The sequence below is a fragment of the Odontomachus brunneus genome, unplaced genomic scaffold, assembly GCF_010583005.1.
Source record: "Odontomachus brunneus isolate Ranch 3 - 2012 unplaced genomic scaffold, Obru_v1 Obru_scaffold_044, whole genome shotgun sequence".
NCBI classification, from domain to species: domain Eukaryota; kingdom Metazoa; phylum Arthropoda; class Insecta; order Hymenoptera; family Formicidae; genus Odontomachus; species Odontomachus brunneus.
In genome coordinates this window covers 1,890,079-1,899,967 of record NW_022639494.1, presented here as the reverse complement: position 1 = coordinate 1,899,967, position 9,889 = coordinate 1,890,079, and the positions used below count along the sequence as shown (strand labels likewise).

Below are 9,889 nucleotides of genomic sequence, written 5' to 3'. Positions count from 1 at the left end.
GAGAGAGAGAGAGAGAGAGAGAGAGAGAGAGAGAGAGAGAGAGAGAGAGAGAGAGAAAGAGAGAAATCTTGTAGACGCGTGCATTTTTGGCGCCCGTCATATATTGCGCGGCCATCTTCGATCCTTCGGTGATCGCTTCGCGTCTTTTCTCTGTCGAAAGTGGCAATGTTCGACCGTCAGAACGTATTGCAAGTACATTATTAGAAAGTAATTTCGTGTCTTGGTATATGCTTGTGCTTATCGCGATCTATCGAGTCGGTGTCTCTTTCACTTGTTATTACCATCGACTCACTCAAATGATAATAGCATGGGACGATCGCCGGACTTATTAATCGGGAATTGAAAACACGGTGGTAATCAGAGGGATAAACAGACGATAACATCGAATCTTTGTAGATAGCGCGTGATTTTGTTAGTAAAGAGTGTGTATACATGCACGTTAATCCTGGTTGATGGTAGCACGATGCGATTCTGTTTCTTGCTTCTTTTTCTCTGTTTCTCTCTCTCTCTTTCTCGGCTCTCTCGCGTTGCCCCTCTCTTGCCCTCTTTCTTCCTCCTTTCCTTCGACCGACGGCGAGAGATTACGTAAGTCATCCGGTTTTTTTGCCGCGCCAGAGAGCGGAGTACCTGCCGTTAAATGACTTCTTCTTACACGTTAGTTCGGGCTGCAGGTAAAGGATATCCGCCTCGAGAGGTATGCGCTGCGCATTTCATACTTTGACGCCTTGTTCAATATGTCGAATGTGCAGCTCAATAAATCAAACGCGTGCGACAACGTGCGACAATAAATCACGCCGGTCGGAGATACTAATTCATTGATATGCAACGTATCGTCTATTACTTTTTAACATCCTAGTATAATGCCTTTCGGAACGGAGTCGTCGACGGGCTTGCTAATTATTTAATCAGCGTGTTATGGCGATGCGCAGTATTCCGCTAGAACGGTATGCGTCCGGAGGTAATTCATCCCGATCCCGACTTAACAGCGGCACGGCAACGCGTGCGTGGACGTACGAGAGAAAGCTCGGCGCTCAACGGCGTTGAATTATATTGTTAACCGAGACGGTAGGAGGATCTCGCGGAAGAAAACGTAAATAATGACGATGTTACTTCGCATACGAGAAGTAATTACGATGTTAGGGTGGTCGGGTATTATCGTGTACGGGATATTCCGCAAACTCCGGGCTTGGTTTTAACGGTGGATTTTTCAGCGGATTTCCACATGATTTAATTCCTTCTTCGCGAGAAGATTTCAGCGAAATTACAATTGTTGCGTGCTTTTGAGTCCAGTTCTAATTGAGATTCCAATTCAATTCTGATTTCGCTCTAACTTGACTTAATTTTAATTTCGTCTCGCAACTACGGAATTGCAAGGTTAACGTGGCAGCAACATATCGACTAGGGTTTCTTCGCTTTCATAGAAGACAAGTTATCCATATTAATGAATTCATTCAATTCAACGACATTAATAACAGATAGCAAGATGTATTACGCCGAGAATTGAGATTATCACTTTAATATGAATGGTACGATAAAATCACTTGCAATTAATAATCGGCGACATACATTATTCACACTATGCATTCCTGCAGATGCAGATCACGCTCAAGCGCGATTTCACTTCGACAAAAACAAACAAACAAGAAATATGTATCAAAAAACATGCGACAGGTTTTATTCGCATTCTTTTTCTCTTTTTCGATACTAGTTTATCATCTTTTGCAATGACGTCCCCGCGTAAATTATTGTTAAGGGGGGAAAACATTGTAGACAGTCAAATATGAAAGTTTTTTTTTATGAATTTTTTTAAAGAAAATGATAAGCGTTATCAATAATAAGTTACTAGTCTTTTCCTATTCTTGAAATCAATCGAGTACATTTGTAAGATATTCCGAAAACCTTGCCTTTGTTCTAACAATCAATAAACAACTGTAAAATTAACGTGACATCCAATTTTTCTTTTTGGCCTATCTTTCTTCACAATCTTGTCACGTTAGTTTTACTATTTGACTGTTAGAGTAAAAGGAAAGTTGTCAGAATATTTTACAAACATGCTCAATCCATCACAAGTGAAATCCACGAAATTTTGGGCATACGTTTTCTCGTTTCTGACGTCATTAATCAAGATAGCCACGGTGAGAACACAGGAGGAAGCCTTAGCGAATCAGTATACTTCAAATAATACTTTGCACTTGACTACTGATGTGTCTATTGAAACAATAGCGACAGCAGGGGAGGGAGAAGTTTCTTCGGACTTCCGTTTGTCCATTAGACCCCTAGAAACGGCGCGTACAATGGGTAAGAAACCGGTCGTTCGGTCTCATCGCAGCTGATGGTAATTCGCCATTTGTCGCGCAGTCGATTTCGCGATGTGTCTTTTACGATCGACAGAGTAAGGGCGCGTTCACAACGTATCGCGTTGACTGAGAAGGCCCCGTCTTCTCCCCCTTTTCTCGATCGCGCCGTCGGCGGTTCTTGAGATTTGCGAGAATGGCGATCTCGATAAGAGGGTGAGTACGTCCGCGGATACGAAAACAGGATGACAATGTATCGTCGCGAAACGAGGCCGTCGCACTGCGAGCCTATAAAAATGCGTGGTACAACACGTGTGTGCCGTGTTAAAAAAAAAAGGCAGAAAGAGAGAGAGCATCGTGTGACTAACGACGGGCGGTCTCAGGGATCGCGGGAAGGACATAAAATCGAACTCTCATGCGCCGCGGCCTGTGGAGGCCCTTTACGACGATCTCGCGCACCGTGAATATATACAGAGACGTCAGCAGCGTGAGGCCCTTCGGATGGAACTAGGCAGGGAACGGTGTACCACGCCTCGTTCAACCGAGTCTTTCGGCCCTTTACGATTTCCTCGCGCTACGAAACCACGCCGACCCGATAACGGCCTCGACCTCGGCTCGTAAAGACGCTGAATTCTGTCATCGTTCGGGCGACCGTCCGTCTCGCGTCGACACGAAAAATCATCGGCGCCCCGATATCACTCACGATTTACGCAGTGGTTATAGCGCGCGCCTCTGTGCGGGCCCGATAAGGCCCAGTCGATACGTCAAATACGACGTGGAAAATACTAAAGCGCGAACGTTCACTCTCGGTGTCTCGCCGATAGCGAGCGCAGTTTCACGAAAAACGCAAGATTTATTTGTCGCGCTCTCCCGCGGGCGCTTTCGTATTTTCTTATCGCCTGTACGAAACGCGGAGATCAGTCTGGCGTGACCGTAGGTATTGTCGATTCTCGAACTAGAAACGAGATTGCTTCTGCTTAAGTCCCTCGTGTTTAACCGGCGGTTACCCGACGAAATCGCCGCGTAAGGGAGCGAGCGTACCGCGTTGGCGCTGCAACATTGGATGCCCAGCGGTGAGAGATTAACCCTTTAGCCTTCGTGTCTGATGTAAACGCGTGGTTATGCATGCTGCGCGCGGAGGAATAGAAAATCCGCGGATCGGCCTCGATCGATCGGAGAGTCGGCGATATGCCGACGCACGCACACACAATCAGAAGTGCGATCGAGCCGCGAGCACGTGGTGCTAGTGTGTAAAACGTGACTCGTTCATGGCCTGGTGGCGGATCGCGACGCGCGTACGTGTGTTTTGCGTGCACGTGTCGTCGGTGTTACGCGGAGCAAGCGACGTCGTCGTCGTCGTTGTCGTTGTCGTTGTGTCGCGGCGATCATTGAACCGGCTCGCAGCAACAATCGCAGTGAATCAAAGTTGTCGGTGGTCAGGCACGAACCGGGCCCCGCGCTCTCCACCCACGATATCGCGCGCAATACGCGCGTTCGATACGTAACCGATTTTACGAAGCGCCCGCGAAATGAATTTTTTGTTCCGCGCGTCGCAGACGACTTCTGCCTACGCGTCCCTGGCCCCGGCCGGCTGTGTATTTCGTATTGTTCCCTTTTGACAACGGCGAGACGGCGCAGTCAGTTACGAAAGAGCCGGCCGCGCGTCGATAGCTTTAGTGTAGTCCAAACGCGCGGATACTAGCGCAACCAGTTCGTTTTCGAGGTGACAAATGGCCCGAGATAGGCCGCAAAAAGCGCGTTATGCGCGCAACTGCATATTGGATTAAGCCGTCCGCACCAACGCACGGCCACGACAGCCTGTCCTGACCCTGCGGAACGCTCGAACCACTCGGTCAGTTTTAAATTCGACTATCTCGCGGACTCGTTATCCATTCATTAAAGCGAGCCTGTTATCTCACTGCTGCCCGTTCCCCGCGGTCTCGGTCCATGCATGAGTCATTGTTCATTCGAACGGTTGTTGTATATTGACAGTTTGAATGCTAAAGGGGTATTGAGCGCTACAAGATAATGTATAACGGTAATATCAGGCGATGGGGAATATATCAAATGAGTAAATAACATAAACAATGCTCCCGAATGCGTCCCGCCAATTGAAAGTCACGTGGACTCGGTAAGAACAATATGCAGATGTAGGCAACGGCCGAGCGATCATAACAGTCCTTGACGCGAGGCCTAACGGGTCGGAGACGTCGCGCGTGATTCCTGATTTTTTCCGGCGCGATCGCAGAATATGGAAACGCGTCCTATTAAACTCGTGCTACGAGACCTACGATGTAAATGATTTACAATACGCGGAGTAAGCTTGTGGAACAAGAAATATAAATAATTAGGCAGAGTCACCTCGAAAGTTGGTTTGTTCTAATTTTTCTCGTAGTCTTACATTTAATTCTTTGCGATAGGAAACAGGGACTCAGAGCCGATTTTCTCAACTTGTTGGTAAGCTAACCAACAGTTAAATTATGTTTGCTTTTGTTTTTCCTTCAAGTTGGACAAAAATAGACATATGATTTAACTGTTAGTTAGCTTACTAAGAGGTTGAAAAATTTGACTCCCAGTCAGCCAAGTAAAAATAGTTGAGTTGCAACAGTCGCAATCTTTTTTCGACAAAGTATAAACATCAGCGAAACGAGATATCTTATTTTTCTCTCTCGACCTTGTAGAAGACGCCGCGAGCTCTGGACCGCGATTTGTGACTCGGGAGTGTGTTCTTTCAGCGCCGAAATTTATCAGATATTTTTCGTCACATCGTTAATGCAATCGCAATCGCGAGTGAAGTGCGACCGTCCTAGTACAGAGACTAGATGCTGAGAACATCGAATAGATGCGGAGCGACGCGCGAACTCCATCGGGGGATCGGATTGGACGTCGTGGAATATCAACACGAATTGGCGAGTGCTATTCAAACGCTCACATCATATTAAGAGAGATCTGGGACTAAATGTCCCAGAATTTCAGAATTTTTCATTTCAGAATTTCGAAGTTACAACTTCTTATACAAATAATTGTTGCAACTGATTGTATAAACGTGATAGATTTGCGATGGAGAACACCAAATTTTGAGAGGCTCGAAAATTTATTTTATTACTACTAAATCAATTTTTTATTTCTTAAATGTAATATTTGGATTTTAGTAAAACTTATGGAGAAGTACTTATGTTCTAAAAAGACCACTTCGCGATTATGTATTCACTGTTCCCTTCAAGATAAATGCTAAAAAATAGCACATAAGCAATATACTACTAGGGCCATCTAGACCCGGTCTCTCTCCTATGTATTGCGTGCAGTGTGTAGACGTAAATCGCATTGATTGCTTTCGAGGAAAGTTACCAGGCGAAGGGTAACATAACAAAATCATTTGAGAAAGATCTAAGAAACACTGATCTGCAATAGCACGCATTTTCATTGTTTAATTGCAAAACTAACTAATTTGACTAATTTGACTGAAATGAAAGAAAGCTTGAAACTGAAGAAGTCTAAGATTTCTTATAAGTAAATCTACTCAAAAAGTACACTCCGATTTCTTTCTAATTTGGCACAGATATAGAAGTATAAAAAATATTTAGGTCATATTTTTTCATTTTGGTCTACTTTGAATTTCACAGGCAATTTAGCAGTTTATAGCTTTTTAATGTTTTCGCTCCTTTTATTAACAAATACAACAAAAATACATATAAATAAAATTGAATACAAGATATAATTCAATAATTATAACAAAATCGGCGCAGCTGAGACACGAACCATTCTAAATTTCTTTAGCTGAGATATTTTCAACTGAAATATTTCAAATCTGTGCTAAATTAGTAAAAAATAGTTCGAATCTCGGCCAAACCGAGAAATTATTCGTATAAATAATTTTTTTCAATTTTTTACATATTTTATTTAAACATTTTACTATTTATACACATAATTTTATACATTTGACTTCATATTCATAATCAACAAACCAAAAACACCTATATCTTGTATTTAATCTTATTTCTTATGCATTTTTGTTGCACTTATTGATAATAGGAGTGAGAACATTAAAAAGCTATAAACTGTCCGTTAAACTCAAAGTGGAAAAATATGACCTAAATATTTTTTGTACTTCTACATTTGTGCCAAATTAGGAAGAAATTGAAATGTAACTTAGGTAGATTTACTTCTTAGTCTAAGAATGTGATACTATATAACTTGCGCAAAAACTGAGAATCAAGTTTTCGCTAAAAATATCAAAAAATTAATACCCGGGAAAGTCGAAGAATTCCGTTGCGCAGAACGCCAGCGCGTTCTTCAGTATACGCGATCCTGAATCGGCCCTTTGTCACGTTTCATCGCGCACTTTCTTCACCTTCCACCCACACCCGCACGCACACTTTAAGTATCGTGTCAGGACATTAAGTATCTTCTTCCCTCGCGGTCGAAATAATAAACAGATCGGCCGCGGAGATCGCGTCGTCGGCGGGCTCACACCTGGTGTTCGCCGACGACGACGACGACGACGAGAGGGAGGACGCGAGACGACCGTGTATAACTTCGCGTTTCTCCAGGCCTCATCCTGCAGGATCGCGATCATCGTGCATCACACTCCGTCTTGTATATCGCGGCGAGCTCGCTTACCCCGCTCCGCGGTGTATCGGCATGAATGAACGCATCGCTCATTGCGCTCGCGAGCCGCGGCCTCAAGGTAGAGAATAGCAATCAGCAACGCGCGATGGATGGCGTCAGGTGGCGAGAGATCGTAGATGGGGACTTGTCTTCAGCCGCGTCGCCGTTGCCGGCCATGCGTTTCGTAATTGGCTGAACTCGAAAAGTACACTCAGCGTGTTACGATTCTCAATGTATTTAGTTAGGATATTCGACTGCTTTTATTTTCGTAATTGCGTCGAAATTTGCTCGCGGAGTTAGCTATGATAGGAAACAAGGTAGAACTACCAATCCTGTGTATTTAATCCTAGACTTTTGTTTTTTGTCTTAAAATACGAATGTTTAAATTTTCGACATAGAGCATATATTTGATATGTGTATTTAAACGATGTCCTCGAAATGTATGCTTGATTGCTGAAACTTCATGCGATAAAAAGTGTGCAAATCGTTTTGCAACAGAGTATATGACTTTTATTTATCAAGCTGCGATTGGGTTATTAAGTGCGACTTATATTTTCTTTCTTATTTTTCAAACTAGACAAACAACAAGGGATATATTAATTTTGATACTTCGCGAGGTTCTTTCTTTTTGAAATTCTCCCAGTGACGTTGGAAATATCGAAACGTTGAAGCTTTCGTTTCAGCTTTCGTGTTGCAACAAACTGTCCGACTCGCTAACAAGGTTGGCGCGATTTTCAGCGGCGAGAATAAACGCACAGCGCGAGCCGGCACTTTATCTCAAGCGTTCCCCGCCCACACCTTCGATAATGAAGTATCGCGAATTAAAATATGCGGAAATAACTGAAGATCAAGCGCGGCGAGATACGCCGCACAGTGGGCAAAAAGACTCTCGGTGGACAAATTAGTCTAGATGGTATAATTTTTAACCAATTTTAATCCCGTTATCTTTTTTTAATTTACTCGTTATGAATTGCTCTATAATTTTGTCGAATCACTTTTTAAAATTAGAGCTTCAATTCAATATGGCGGACACAAAATTGTCTTGGAAACATAAAAACTATAAGATATTGAATATGCTTGTATTAGACAAAATATATACAGGTTTTAAGGATTCTTAATTACATATATGAGGTCAAAATTTTAATTTCTTGCCACTTGAAAGGACCTAAACGACCCGAAACGTTTTACGACTTTCTGATATCTTCATACTAACAGTGCATTCAGATTACGTTTTTATTCACACATTTGTACATATTGCTTGTTAAAATATGTAAATTTCAAAATTTAGCTTGAAATTTACATATTTTAACAAGTAACATGTACTAATAGCATCTTTCCTTATCCTTAAAACCTGTATATATTTTATTTAGTGCAAGCATATTCAATATCTTATGATTTCTATGTTTCCAAGACCATTTTGAGTCCACCATTTTGAATTGAAACTCTAATTTTAGAAAGTGACTCGACAAAGTTATAGAGCAATTCATAAGGAGTAAATTAATAAAATAGGATTAAAATCGGTTAAAAATTATAACGTCCAGACTAATTTGTCCACCGAGAAAGCCTTTTTGCTCCACTGTGCGCGCCGGCGCGATACACCGAAACTGCGGACACGCTCGCGCGCTTACCTGAACATCGGCTGCGTTCAGTAGAGAAAGCTGCTTTGCAACTGTTGTAAAATTCGTAAATCTGATTGGAGTATGTTCTTAATTTTGGTTGAATCCAAGAGCATATACCAATCAAATTCACGAATTTTACAACAGTTGCAAAGCAGCTTTCTCTGCTGGACACAACCATTGCAACAGTTTTCTCTACTGGCCGCCCTAGGTCTTGAGCTAGTGCAACCAATTCAGGCAGTTCAGCTAAAACGGCCAGATCTATTGTACTCGCCTGTCCTAGTTCAGTTTGGTACTAGTGCCGTTTTCGTGCAGCGAAAAAGAAGAAACCTCAGAGTGCTCTGAAATCCTCAGCCATTAACGCCGACGCGCTCGCTGGTCGCGAGGAATTGAAGATACGCGTGATAATTTCTACGTGTCGTGGCCAGACCAGGTTGCGGAAGCGAGTGCATTATTGCACCGTACCGGGGCGGCTCGCTTCGGGCTCCGTAATTGCTCTCGTAGGTGGTGGAACGGAAGAGTTCGCGGCGGGGCTCGTAAAGCTCGCGGTTCACTATGCAGCGTGTAATTTAAACATTGCCTCACTTCTGTACGCAGCCATGCCACCCGCATTGTGAACTCTCAGCTCGGCCGCGTCGCGCTGGGCCGGCGAAAACGTATATAGCCGGCATAATGGCCCGCTAATGGTAATAATGGACAGTTTGATCAAACGCGAAGGCCCGGAACGACGATGACGACGATGGACGGTCGTCCGGCGTCGAGAACGCGGGCCTCGAGAAATTTCACGAAAACCACAGAGTTACTCAATTCGGGGGTACTAGGACTCGTTATTAAGTACAGATTATTAAGTACCGATCGATCTCGAGCCGGTTATTAAGCAATCGCGTTAGTGCACCGTGTGATTTACTAAAATACCGGCAAAATAATATCGTTAAATTAAAATCGTCGTTACGTTTAAACGACCCGGGGTTTTATCGGGCACGGCAATCAAGCATCCAGACGGTCTAACGTAATCTCTTTAAGGACGTCGGCAAAATGAAACGTGAAAGAGGTAAAGAAGAGAAGAGGCCGCGGGATATGTATCAAGAAGCACAGAGGAGTCACCTTGAGCGAGCAACGCGAACGATCCGCCGACGCGCCTTTTAAACGCGGCATAGGAGAGCTGCCGATACTTAACGCGCTCGTAAATCCGAGTAATTAGCGGCTCGTTACGGATAACGAAAGCGCGGCTAAATCCTACATCACAGCGCCGGAGCGACGTCGGCTCTTGCGCGCGCGACCGCGACCGAGAATTAACTCGACTATAAATTTAATTGTCTCGTGGTCCTGCTCAGGCTGATCCCAATCAGTCACCTGGTTTGTATCAGACGA

General features: G+C 43.7%; 1 protein-coding gene across 5 annotated transcripts in view; it reads right to left on the bottom strand.

Annotated features, from left to right (window-relative positions):
* LOC116844635 overlaps positions 1 to 9,889 on the bottom strand; it is a 68,584-nt gene that overhangs the window by 13,204 nt on the left and 45,491 nt on the right. The window lies entirely within an intron of this gene.